A 12,019-nucleotide genomic window follows, 5' to 3' on the forward strand; every position below is an offset into this window, starting at 1 on the left:
AATCCCCATCCTGTCCGGGGCTTCTCTGCAAGCAGAAGGTTTTGCTGCAGGGTCACAGGGGACTACGTTTCCACTGACCTAGAGCAATGCCACCCCCTGGAGCCCCCCAGTTCAGCAAAGCAAGCGTCCCTGGGGTCGCAGGGGCACCCACACCCCCTGGGAGTCACAGGGGCACCCACACCTGCCGTCCCCAGGGATTAATACCAGTCCCTGCCTGAAATCACGCCCAAACCACCAGCTCGGCCTGCGTCCACAGGGCACAGCCAAGGTTTCGCTCACACCCAGTGGAGGGGAAGGACCAGTTCTTGGAGACACAGAGATCCCTCTCTGGGCTGCGTGAAACACTGACCGTCCCGTGTGCCGTGCAGCTCAGCCACCGCACAGCGAGCTGCTGGCCCGGGGACGGTGCCCTGCGCACACAAGACAGAAGTGCCCGTTTGCCTTCTCACAACCTTTAACCTGAACTTCTTGTCCCATCCCCACCAGCACCACTAATGACACCTCCTGCCACCACCAAGCCAAGTAAACTGGTGACTTCATCACGGCTTCCTTCACCTAAATTGTCTCAGGAGATCCCACTGCTGCTTTCCAGCAGGCGCAGCATCCTCTGAGCACAGCTGCACAGCCCCCGCTTCCTTCCTCTCCACAGACCTCTGGTTTGCATCCTCTGCTCCAAGCCCAGCACGGTTTTAACCTCAAACTCTCCTCCACTGATACTGGCTCTACAGCAATGCCCGTGTGCTTCTGGAGAAGCAAAACCAGTAAGTGACCGGTACCCTCCCTGAGGTCCTTCTCTCCAGTGCTTACACACACAGCGAGAAGCTTCTAGCGGTTCTTCAGGGTTGGTGGGACTGATCAAGACCAGAGCTGAGCAGCCCTGGGGAGAAACAGGCAGGGCAGGAGCCATCACCAGCGCAGGCTCGAGCCCAGGGATGGGCAGCAGCATCATCACCACTCTCTGCTCCAGGATCAGAAGCTTCCCAGACGATCAGGTGGAGGCACAGTTGCACCCAAGCCCCCTTATCCACAGCACCCGACATCAGCACGCTGGGGTAGGACAGCACGGCCAGCTGGGGAGGGAAAACACCTGCGACATCAGCAAAAACCCTGGAATATTTTGGAAAGAGATACTCTGAAGCATTCCATTATATTTTTCTGTGAGGCAGAGCAAAAAGGTGCTTGAAATAAAATTATTTCAAGCTTTTTGAAGGGCCAGATTGCCCAGCCTTCTCCAGTAGAAGTTTCTAGCCAGAGACACTCTCCCCGGTGCCATCCCCAGCAAGCAGGCTGGCAGCACGTTCCTGAGGCTTCCTCTGACCCTGGCCGGGGCTCAGCAAGGACAATTAAAGCAAATATATTTTGAACAAAATTAGCCCTTTGCTTTCAGGCTCATCTGGTAGCTTTTACCAGGCCTGCCTTCCCAGCGCAGAGCTAATCCATCAATGGAAGCATCACCATTGATTTTGAGGGACTTTGGCTCAGCGCATGAATTTTAACATACACCTGCCCCCTCACACAGGCCAACGCTGCAGGCCAAAATTGTTCTTCAGACCACGCTTTTATCCTCAAAACACTCCCCAAGTTTCAGCCAGGCTGCTCTTTGAACCAGCACGTTTCATTCTCAAGAAGATACGCTCCCACATCTACCCGTTGTTTAGTAACGCTTTGCTGCTGTTGGTTTGGGAGCCGTACGCACGAGTGCACGGGGCGGCTGCGTCGCGCAGACCGACGGGCAGGGCTGAGCGCACCCAGAGCCGGACGCGCTGCAGGAACAGCGAGGTTACCGACACTTGGGATGCTCCTTAAGAGTTGAAGGGGGACAGTTTCAATCAACCCAATATAAGATGGCCTGCAGACCACAGCATCATGCACAGTATTTGTTCTTTTTTCCTTTTTTTTTTTTTAATTTTTAGGTTTTATAAGCTTTAACAGCTCTATTTTCCCCTTAATTGGTACAATTGTTTTTAACCCTGCTCCTGGAGCCACGTTGCTATGGTTACCCCACACAAGCCTCGGCGAGCAAGGTGTATTTTTAGAATCGCCAAAATACGCGTCTCCAACAGAGCTTTTCTGCACAGAGCTCTCCTTGTTCCGCGACACAGGAATTAAGGGCATTCAATGGAATTAAAATGTGGGAAATTCAAAACCGATTAAAGGAGAGGCCCATGGTACAGCCAGAGCACGGCTTGAGCCCCCACGGTCCAGGATGCTGCGGGGGAACGTGGCTTCCCAACACTGCCTTGAGGCAGGTCCAGGACACAGCTGAGCCTTTGGTCTCACCAGGACCACAGGACATGGTAGGACAGCTGAGACAACCAAGTGCTGCGATGGGTGGACATGGGCTCTGTGGGACTGTGAGGAGGAGTTGCTTGGAGTACACGGGGCTGTGCCTTAGGACAGCCGATGAGCCAGTCAAGAGCTTAAGGGCCAGGGCTGGGGGACAGATCAACGTGACATTGTGGTGGGTGTCTGCAGCAGACCACCTGATCAGGACAAAGCAATTGAGAGCTTCAGACAACTGGAAGAAGCTTCATGTTTGCAGTTCCTGGTCCTCACAGTAGGCTTGAGCAGCCCCAATATCTGCTGGAGGAACACCACAGCAGGACTCCAAGCAAGCTGGGGGATTTCTGGAGAGCACTGATGACAGCTTAATGGCACAGCAATAAGAGGAGCACTCTGCTGGGTCTAGTACTTAGAAACGAGGAAGAACTGGTCAGGGAAGCGAAGGTCTTGAGCAGCCTTGGCTGAAGTGCTATGAGAGGTGGAGTTCAGGATCTCAAGAGGGTTGAACACGACAATTAGCCTGCAGACCACAGCCATGGACTCCAGGAGAGCAGACACTCTGTTCAGGGACCTGCTTGAAGGAATCCCATGGGACACAGTCCTAGGGAGAACAGCAGTCCAGGACACTCAGTTGACTGTTCTGGATCATGTCCTCCAAGCTCAAGAACAATCCATCTCCACTTCCTAGAAACCAAGCAGTAGTGGCAGGGGGCCTATACGTATGAGCAAGGAGGTCCTGACTGAACTCAGACATTAAAAGGAAGTACACAAAGGATGGGAGCAAGGGCAGAAGACCCCAAAGGAATATCAAGTCACTGTGTCTGTCCCAGAAGATTGTGCTGCCATTCAGAAGTATCTTGACAGACTGAAGAAATGGGCCAACAGGAATCTCACAAAGTTCATCAAGGAGAAACATCAAGTCCTGCAGCTGCCCCTTCCCCGCACCCACGCTAGTGCTTCTGAGACCAGGGCCTAGACCACCAAAAATGCCACCATACAACACCAGTATGCAGCTTTTTGTCTGGTCAGCTTCTTGAATTGATTCACCACAGGACGAGAATTAGAGCAAAGGCACGGGAAGGAGCTGGAGGGCTACCACAGATGGCAGCTCAGCAATCACAGCCTCAGTCTGTTTATCAGGAGCTTTCACAACACAGACAAGCAGCAGCAGAGCAGCAGGTCCACGCAGCAGTCACACCTCCAAAGCTGGATTTTGCAACCATGGCAGCCATGGCATCAGCTACACAAACTTGCATTTTAAGTATTTCCTCCCACTGGTTCTTATTTAGTTAAGAGTCTGTTAGGTCATCACCTCTAACGGCCCACGCAGGTGGCAGAGGAGCACTGATGGAGCAGTGGGCCCAGGAAGCCCCGCGTACTCTGGACAAATGATACCTCACTGTTTATGGCCAGCTAGACAGGCAAACCCTGAGGTGCAGAGATCACAGCCCACAAACTGCCTCAGTTCCAACACCTGGCACCCCTCCAAGAGGTCACTACCCAACATCAGTTCCCTCAATTTCAGGGGAAAAAAATACATCTGAACTGAGCCAGAAGGAAATGCTAGGAAGGAAATGGAAAGTATAGCAAGGATTAACAGTATTTTAGCTGAAGTCAGCAAGTGGATTAGGGGGAGGGAGAGCTGGGGGCTCCAGCATGAACTCGTCCTTTTGCAGAAAGTCTCTCACAGAAAAGGACTGCTGAGCTGCGTGCACTCCAAGAGCCCAACCCAGGTTCCTGTGAGGATCCATCAAGGAGAACGGAGAGCACGAGGAAATGGAGGCCACAGCGCTGGCAAGAGCCATTCCCCACACCGACTCGATGGTGCACCATGCTCTCAAGGAGCTGCCAAGCAGACGCTGGAGAAGACCCACTCACCTCCAGCACGCGTGGGATGGTCAAGTTCAGCCTGACTCCTGCTCAGAAGCTACACTCTGACTCAGTTTACAGGTACAGGTCTACCAAGAGAGACAGAGGGCATGGTAGGTCATGGCTCATAGCCCACCCTGTGTTCCCCTGAGTGAGGCACAGGGGAAGGTGCTTGCTGCTGCCCATCATCACAGCTCTTCTCTTGCCGAGCAGCAGCTGGGTGTGCAGAAGGCACGTGCACAACCATCACACCTGTAAGGGAAAGCATGTCCCACTGACAATCATTTCTCCTGAGCCAAGTCACCACCACAGCAGTGGCTCTCAGTACCCCATCCTCTCGAGCTGCCTTCAGCCCTGCCCATCCATCCCAGCCACCACAGGTTGCCTTTTCAGCAACACACCACCGATGTCAGGGGAAAAAAAAAAAAAAACAAAACAACAAAGAAAAGATACTAGAGGTGCAAATACCTAGGAGGACATTTCCTAATGTAGAGGGCAAATGTATTTGACAGCCCCTGGGGTCTTGACAGTTTACATAGATTAAAGAAAGGAAGAGTTCGGAGAGACACCTAGCCTGCTGCATGTCAAATGGGATCGTAAAAATGAAGACAACAGCAGAGTCCAAAGATGTTCCTGCTGCTAATGCTTCTCTGAACACCCCTATGGACAGCTCTTTACAGAGGAGCCACGCTATGGACCATGATCATTCCTGGCTGAAGCGGGGTTCTGCCAGCATCACTCCAGGGGCACTGCACATCTGGAAAGATGCCTTCCCAAAATAATCTGCACAATTCATTTCAGAGTTGGAGAATTCTGCCAGCAGCTACCACTCATGCTGTCCCATCTCTTTCATAAGGACATGAGTATTTATTGAGCACACTAGCTACTAAAACTGATTAGAGCAAAACAAACTAATTTTGTTACAAGGCAATGATCTGACCTCGTTAACGACGCGAGTAACTTGCTAACAATATTTTTCTTACATAGTGATGTCTTTCATTAGATCTCAAGCCGTTTTATAAAGGAGCTCAGTACATTCCTATAAACTCATTTTGCATAGGAATAAACCCAAGCCAGCGTCCACATACCCGGAGCGCAGCTCCCTGGGAAGAAATCTGCATGCAGTGCTGTAAGCAAACATGGAGAAACACCACCAGCCCCACCAGAAACAATAGCCCGAGGTGCCGGTGTGCAGAGCAGCCTTCCCCTGTCTCTTCAAAGTGGGCACCAGGAGAAGCTGGTGCACCCCAGCCAAGGCAGATCCCTGCCAGACCTGCACAGCAGGTTTCCTCCTCCTCAAACACAAATCCATGTCTCCTCTCTTCTTTATGAACGAAGAGAATGCCTTTGAACATCCAGGCTCACTGCGACGTCTCACAGCAGTTAAGAGATTTTGCCATTCTGTGACATTTCACATCATGGTTATTAAACCCAACAAACGCTCCACTGAGGTGACCAGCAGCTCAATGGGGCTCTCGCACCCCTCCCCTCTTTTAATAGGCATCAGCCACAAAACAAACCTACCAGCTGCCCCCAAGTCAGTCCCCTCCAACATGAGGGAGCAGCATACAGGCAAGGATCCTTCCTGATTACTTCCCTGAAGAGCCACCTCCCCAGATTAGGTTTTCCCTTTTGCCCTTTGGGAGGATTAGTGTACTTAACATGGTAATCTCACCTCCACTACAGCGTAACGCACAGACACCGCTGGGAGTCCCAAACAGGGGTACACCCACGTTCACTCAGTGCATCCCAGCTTCAGAGCCTGGGGAACAAGCTGCACGTCTTCTCACGCCTGGGAAGGTGAAGATATGATCTGTCAGGTTTCGAGGACAGAGCAGAGGGAAGACCCTCATGAATGACACCCTAAGGGCTGGGACATGGATCCTGCTGCTCAGCAGGGAGAGGGGCTGGGACCCCAGCAGGTAGCAGCAGGCAGATTAGGAAGCAGCCTGTGGCACAGGAGGGTTTAAACGCTCCTTGCTCAGCATCACCTGATTTAACCCACCTGGCATCACCAAGTCACCTGCTCATGGGGACACTTACCACCACCTACGGCAGTCACAACACAGCTCCCCCATCAAGGCCGAGCCAAGGTTTTCCTCTGTGCTTGCAACAGAAGGGCTAAAAGATCTCAAGATACTGCTGCCACAGAACACCCACCCCACCTTTCCTTCTGCCCTGCAGCCAAAAGCCTCCCAGCACTTGCCAATCACTGATTAACGAGTCTTACAGCTCTGCTCTTGGGGACCTGGGAAAAACAGTTCTCTCCATCTCACAGATGATGAAAAGCCTGCACAAAAGGAGGGGACTCTGTTTGTGGTCCCCACAGGCTACAGGCATGTCTGGAGCTCAGTCACTCCAGGCAGATCCGCGGCCACCGGCAAACACATGGCATTCCGGGGTTGCATCTAGTAGGGCAGACTGAATGCCTGCACCTCCTGTCAAGTTACGGGGATTTTCTGTGTGCATGCACCTGGCAGCCCCCAACCAAGTCTGGTACGCACGTTAACAAGCGGTACTGATATACTCAGCTTATGACCCAAAAAATGCATTTAAGGAAGACATTCAACCAATTTCCCCTCTGCACTGTTAAAAAGGGATGTTTTTGAAACAAAATAGCAGAGAAAAGAAGATGTCCAATCTAAGAAGCTCGAGCACAGCCAGAGGGCAATTACGCTCTTCCCATTTTAATGGCACACCAATATACAGCAAAGAGGGGAACTTCCAAGTGAAAAAAGCAGAACTAACATCTCAGATGGACTTCTGGGGTCTCTTGTCCATCTGTGCACACTCTTAGCACTCCACAAAACACTAAATACAAGACAGGCAGCTGCCCTGCCTGACTCTTACTGCTTGCAGACTCACACATGTGGGCAGCTCTCTTGGTGTCACTTTGGATGCTCAGAGAGGCAGAGCCATCCTCTGCTGCAGCTGAGTGCTGCGCCACGTGAGCACTAAGCACCTTGAGACGGTGGTGTCCCCAGATACATGCTGTAAATAAACACAGAGTGAGAACTGGGTTTGATACTGCGTACATTACATCGCACATCCCCAAAGCCAGGCAGGCTCCGCAGTGACTTGCAGGGGTGTCCATCCGGGTGCTCTGTGACCCACAGCAGCCATGGGGGAACGGGGACAAGCAGTCCTCAGCCTTCGTCCTTTTAGCATTTCATTCTTCCACTCAAGCTACTTCTCAGTGACTACCAAAACACTTCTTTAAGTCTGGAAGCCCTCGTGCCTTGGTGTCTCTCCATGAGCTTCATGGACATCAAAAGAAAACAATTCTACTAAATTCTCCCTGTTCCCCTTTTCAACTCCACTGTCACGCAGACACAGACCCTCTGCAGCAGAGGATCTCAGCCCAGGACCCCAGGTTGTTTCACATTAAATGAGCTCTGCCAGACATCTGAAAGATCACGTTGGTCATTCTGCTTAAAAGCTAGAACTCACCATTTCTCAGCGTGGAAAATTACATTTTCTACATGCAGGTAATGCATGAAAAGCTTTCAAAGGTCAAAAAAACCAAAGCCATCAATTTATCACAAAAAGCAACTTCCTATTAAAGCTTTTGAAAGCCTGTGCTCTCTAGCACAAACACTGCCTTGAGCAAGCTGCGCCAGACCCGCTCGCCCAGGGCCGCAGGCACCAACAGGCAACTCTGAGCATCGCCACTGCAACCCGATGGGGCTGTACGCATGCTCAGTACCACTGAACATCAACCATCGCTCCAAGGGGACCCAAGCACAAGACCATCGGTGGTACAGTCCCCCCAGAGCAGACCCTCACTCCTGGGGGGTTGGGGGGGAAGCTGTGCTCTTGCACAGCTGGCCGCATCCTGTCCCCTGCCCTCAGTGACAACACGTGGCAGAGCAAAGCATGGCTTGAACAGCATCAGAGCAGACACACCGCCAACGCTTCCTTCAGGGAGGGAGAGGAGCTGCGAGGGAGTCTGATGGCCCCAGCTGCAGAGGTGACTCCCACTCTGCCCAGCAGCAGAAGGGAAGCAGAGACCATAGCAACTGGTTCCACCGAGCAACGGCATCCAGCCCACCCTGTTAGTCTGCCCAGGACAACTCAGTGCCACTGAAATGTCACTGCTGTCCCCCAGCTCTGTGCTCATCCTCCAGCTACATGGCCTTTCTTCATCCCAAAAAAAAAAAAAAACCAAGCAGTGCCCTGGCTCTCAGAGAGAGGTCATGATTTGGCCCACATGCTCTCATTCTGACCCAATGAAACACAGATAACTCTGTGCTTTTGAGACAACTGCTTAAAATAGCGGGAGGCTCCAGCAGCGATGGCTGAGCAGACATGCACAGGGATGCGGGAAAGCAGCAGCAGGGTCACGGGGCTGCGCAGGGCCAGGAGCTGCAGGGCCTAGCACTCATCCCTTCCTGTTCCAGGGCCTGCAGCCCCAGCAAACAGGCTGTGGCATTTTGCACGGCCTCAGCAGGATACAGCATCACTCACCTGCCACAGCTGACCACAAAGATGTCATTTTACATCTCAACATTAAAGCAGGGAGAGACTTGAAACAAGTCAGAAGGGAAGGGCAAGAACAGCCTGGAGAAGACGCAGGCTGTAAGGAGAAGAAACTCCACCCCGAGCTGAGCACAGCCCCGGCCCTTGCTGCCACATCGAACTCAGCCCAGGGACGGTGAAGCAGCCAACACACATTTCTCCTTTTGGGAGAGACACAAGCCTCCGCGAGCGGCGGCTGTGGCCCCAGAGCTGCGGCAGCCGGAGAGCAGCCAGGCACCACCAGCGGTGCACCAAAAGGCATCCCCGTGCCCTCGCCAGCTCCCGCTGCCAGGACAGACGAGGCTCTCGGTTACGCTTTGGCTCAGCTCCCCACCACAAGCGACATCCCCTGCAGTTGTACTTACAAGCACTGCCCGGGTTTCCCCGGCCACGCTGCTGCTGCTGGCTCCAGACGCGTGGTCCCTTCCACTGCGTGGAGGGGAGAGGAGCAGCACAGGCTGCCAACCTCTGCCCCGGCCCTGCGCTGCTCCCAGCAATTCCCAACCAACGCAAGCGATGCTGTGAAGGGCAGTAAACGATAATTACTGTGGCTGAGCTCTGTGCAAATGACAATCATTTGCCCTCTTAAAAAAAATTAAATCTTTAAAGCTAACAAGAAGACTGTTTGCTTTCAAGTTATAACTCACTGGAGGTAAAGGGTTGATAATTAAAAGACCCGTTGCCATAATGACTGCCACCCTGAGGATAACATCTCACCCTTTTCTGACCACGGATTTAATTATCCTGTAGGAACACACAATACGTTTTCACCCAGATGAACATCAAAAGCACAACTTGCTCCCCGCTGACATCACAGCAGATGTTGCCGAGAAAGTTATGATAGTTCCTCGCACTGTACAGGGCAGGAGATGCCTCATCCCAAAGGAAGCTGTTCTCCAGGAAGAGACACTGAGATTGTATCGCTTTCCTTGCGGAGGCTCAGACTTTTCTGCAGCAAGGAGCAACCTCACCAAAAGCATTTGCCCTCCCTACACCTCCAGCCCCTCTCCCTGCACTGGGACTGACACAGCTCCAGTGTGCAAACACAAGTGGACTGTGGGCGCCCTGGGTCTGCGAAGCACTTGAATGATTGCTGTTAGCACCAAGATAGATGTGGATTGTTGCTTAGCAGAACGGGAAAAGGAAGGACACAAGCTAATTCATGTAACTATTATGAGAAATATAGAGTTTTCATAACTTTAGACGAGACAAGTAACTTTAAAAAAATATATCAACCAAGAGCACCTTTGGTGGGGTGAAAGCTTGCAAAGGTCAACTTTCAGGTCCCCAGGGACAGGCTGGGATAGGAAGTTCCCCACCTAACAGCACTACCTTTTAGGGAAGAAATGCAGCTACTCAGCAAGTTCTGAACTCCTCAAAATGCAGGACGACTTCCAGGGACCACATGGGAGTTCTCAGTACCACAATAAAATTAATTCAGGCAAGGAAAGCACAACAGCCACACCCCAGAGGATGATACCATCAGGGGAAGCCCAGGTTTAAGATGTACAAAGCAACTTTCCCTGGTTTTAATTATTTCTAGGGTTACTGTCTGACAGGTAAAATATTTACAATAAAAAAGGAAGACAAATAGCTCCCTCCCTATTTTACTGCTGTAATTGTCAGCTGAGAGCAGGAAAAAGTACCTGCAGGGTAAAGATAGTGAGGAGAAGCAAGCTGCTCCCGAGCACCACACTTTGCACCCCCTTTTGAAGGGGACTGCGCAGGAAAGCGGAGTGCGAGACAGACACAAACCAGTCCTTCACTTGCACGCTTTTCAGCGAGGCAAACATGCATCCACCAGTCCAGGTTGCTCATCCCCACATTTAAGCATCCTGCTGACTCCTGGCCTAAAGGAACCGACGTCCAGGACTCACCTCCTCAGTCTTTTTTCTTTAAAAAGACACATAACTTCTCACTCATATTCAAGAATAACCTTTTCAAGGAGCACATTTAGACATACTGTATTCTTAGGAGAGCCATGTCGATGCCACCTATATGAGAACTTTCCTTGTTCCCTTATACTCAAACCTGAGGAAATCCAACTTGCAGCAACAGAAGAGGAAAATAATCTCCGGGGGGGGGGACGGACAAAGCAGAGCTCAGAGCTGCTCCACACCGTGACAACTTGTGGCTGCAGGAGCCAGGACACCAGCCGGCAGGCTGGGAAGAAAACAGCCCACTGGATCGCACGTTTTCTATAGAAATCTCCTTGAAGCAAAAGAAAAAAAAAAAAGCCCTAGCGATGGCATTAACCTGCCAGATGAGGAAACCTCAGGGCACGCAGCAATGCAGCGGGATTACCGCAGGACCCGCTGAACGCACCGTTCAAAAGAACGGGTATCCTCTGAAACCAACGCAGCCACAGAGACAACGAAATCTCCCTTAAAAGTGAAGACCTGGTAAGAAAAAAAGGCGCTGGCGGCACAGCAGCGCCTGCGCCCGCCCCTCACCGCGCTCCCAGGGCGGCCGGGGCAGCACCGCCAGGCAGGCCCTTTTCACACGAAAAGGCTGAAATCGAACAGCAAAACAGCATTGCAAGAGCATGAAGTAATCCCACCCCTGCAGTTAGTGTTTTCCTATCCAATTAGCTACTCCAAGTGTAAGGGGAAAGAGGGAAGGGGAAAAAAAAAAAGCGTGCTGCAAAGCCAGGAGATGTTTTGCAACTCCCGGGCTCCTGCAGAACGGGAGAAAGAAGGGGGGAGAAGGGGGGAGAAGGGGGGAGAAGGGGGGAGAAGGGGGGAGAAGGGGGGAGAAGGGGGGAGAAGGGGGGAGAAGGGGGGAGAAGGGGGGAGAAGGGGGGAGAAGGGGGGAGAAGGGGGGAGAAGGGGGGAGAAGGGGGGAGAAGGGGGGAGGCTCACTTGCTCCGCCGTCCCTCGGGCCCTTCCCGCGGCGCAGCCGGCCCGCACGCCGGGGGATGCAGCCGGGGAGCCCCGGCGCGGCCCCGCTACCGCCGCCGGCGGAGAGCAGCTGGCTCCGGCCGTGGCCCGGGGGAGGCGGCGGAGGAAGCGGGCGGCGGAGGGGCGGCACCGGGAACCACCCCCACCCGCCGGCCAGCCCAGCCCGCCCCGCCCCGGGATGCTCGGCCGCCGGGAGGGCCTGGGGGGGGGGGGGGAACGGGACGGGACGGACCCGCCCGGCCCGGGAGCGCGGCGGGCTCCAGGCGCCCAGCCCCGCCGCCCCGGGGGAGGGCTCTGGCCCGCCTGCCGCGGGGGCCGCACGGAGAGCGGCGGGTGAGCCGGTGTGTGCCCCGGCGAAGCCCCCCCCGAGCCCGGCCGGAGGGGTCCCGCCCGGCGAGAGGGTGCAGCGGCGCTTACCGTGGCTCAGCCGAGTCGGGAACTCACCGCTC

The 12,019-nt window shown here is 53.4% G+C and overlaps 1 protein-coding gene across 4 annotated transcripts in view; it reads right to left on the reverse strand.

The window, feature by feature from the left end:
• Positions 1 to 11,668, reverse strand: part of LOC129213424 (ankyrin repeat and fibronectin type-III domain-containing protein 1-like) — a 249,906-nt gene extending 238,238 nt beyond the window's left edge. Inside the window, exon 1 of one of the 4 annotated variants that reach the window (XM_054843419.1) lies at positions 11,532 to 11,668. The gene's annotated coding sequence lies outside the window, so the exon portion shown is untranslated. Of the gene's footprint in view, positions 1 to 9,035; positions 9,131 to 11,531 lie in introns of those variants that run through there. The other 3 variants (XM_054843424.1, XM_054843418.1, XM_054843421.1) reach the window with 3 other exon arrangements.
• Between the last annotated feature and the right edge of the window lie 351 nt (positions 11,669 to 12,019).

The sequence above is a fragment of the Grus americana genome, chromosome 15 (genome assembly GCF_028858705.1).
Source record: "Grus americana isolate bGruAme1 chromosome 15, bGruAme1.mat, whole genome shotgun sequence".
Classification (NCBI taxonomy): domain Eukaryota; kingdom Metazoa; phylum Chordata; class Aves; order Gruiformes; family Gruidae; genus Grus; species Grus americana.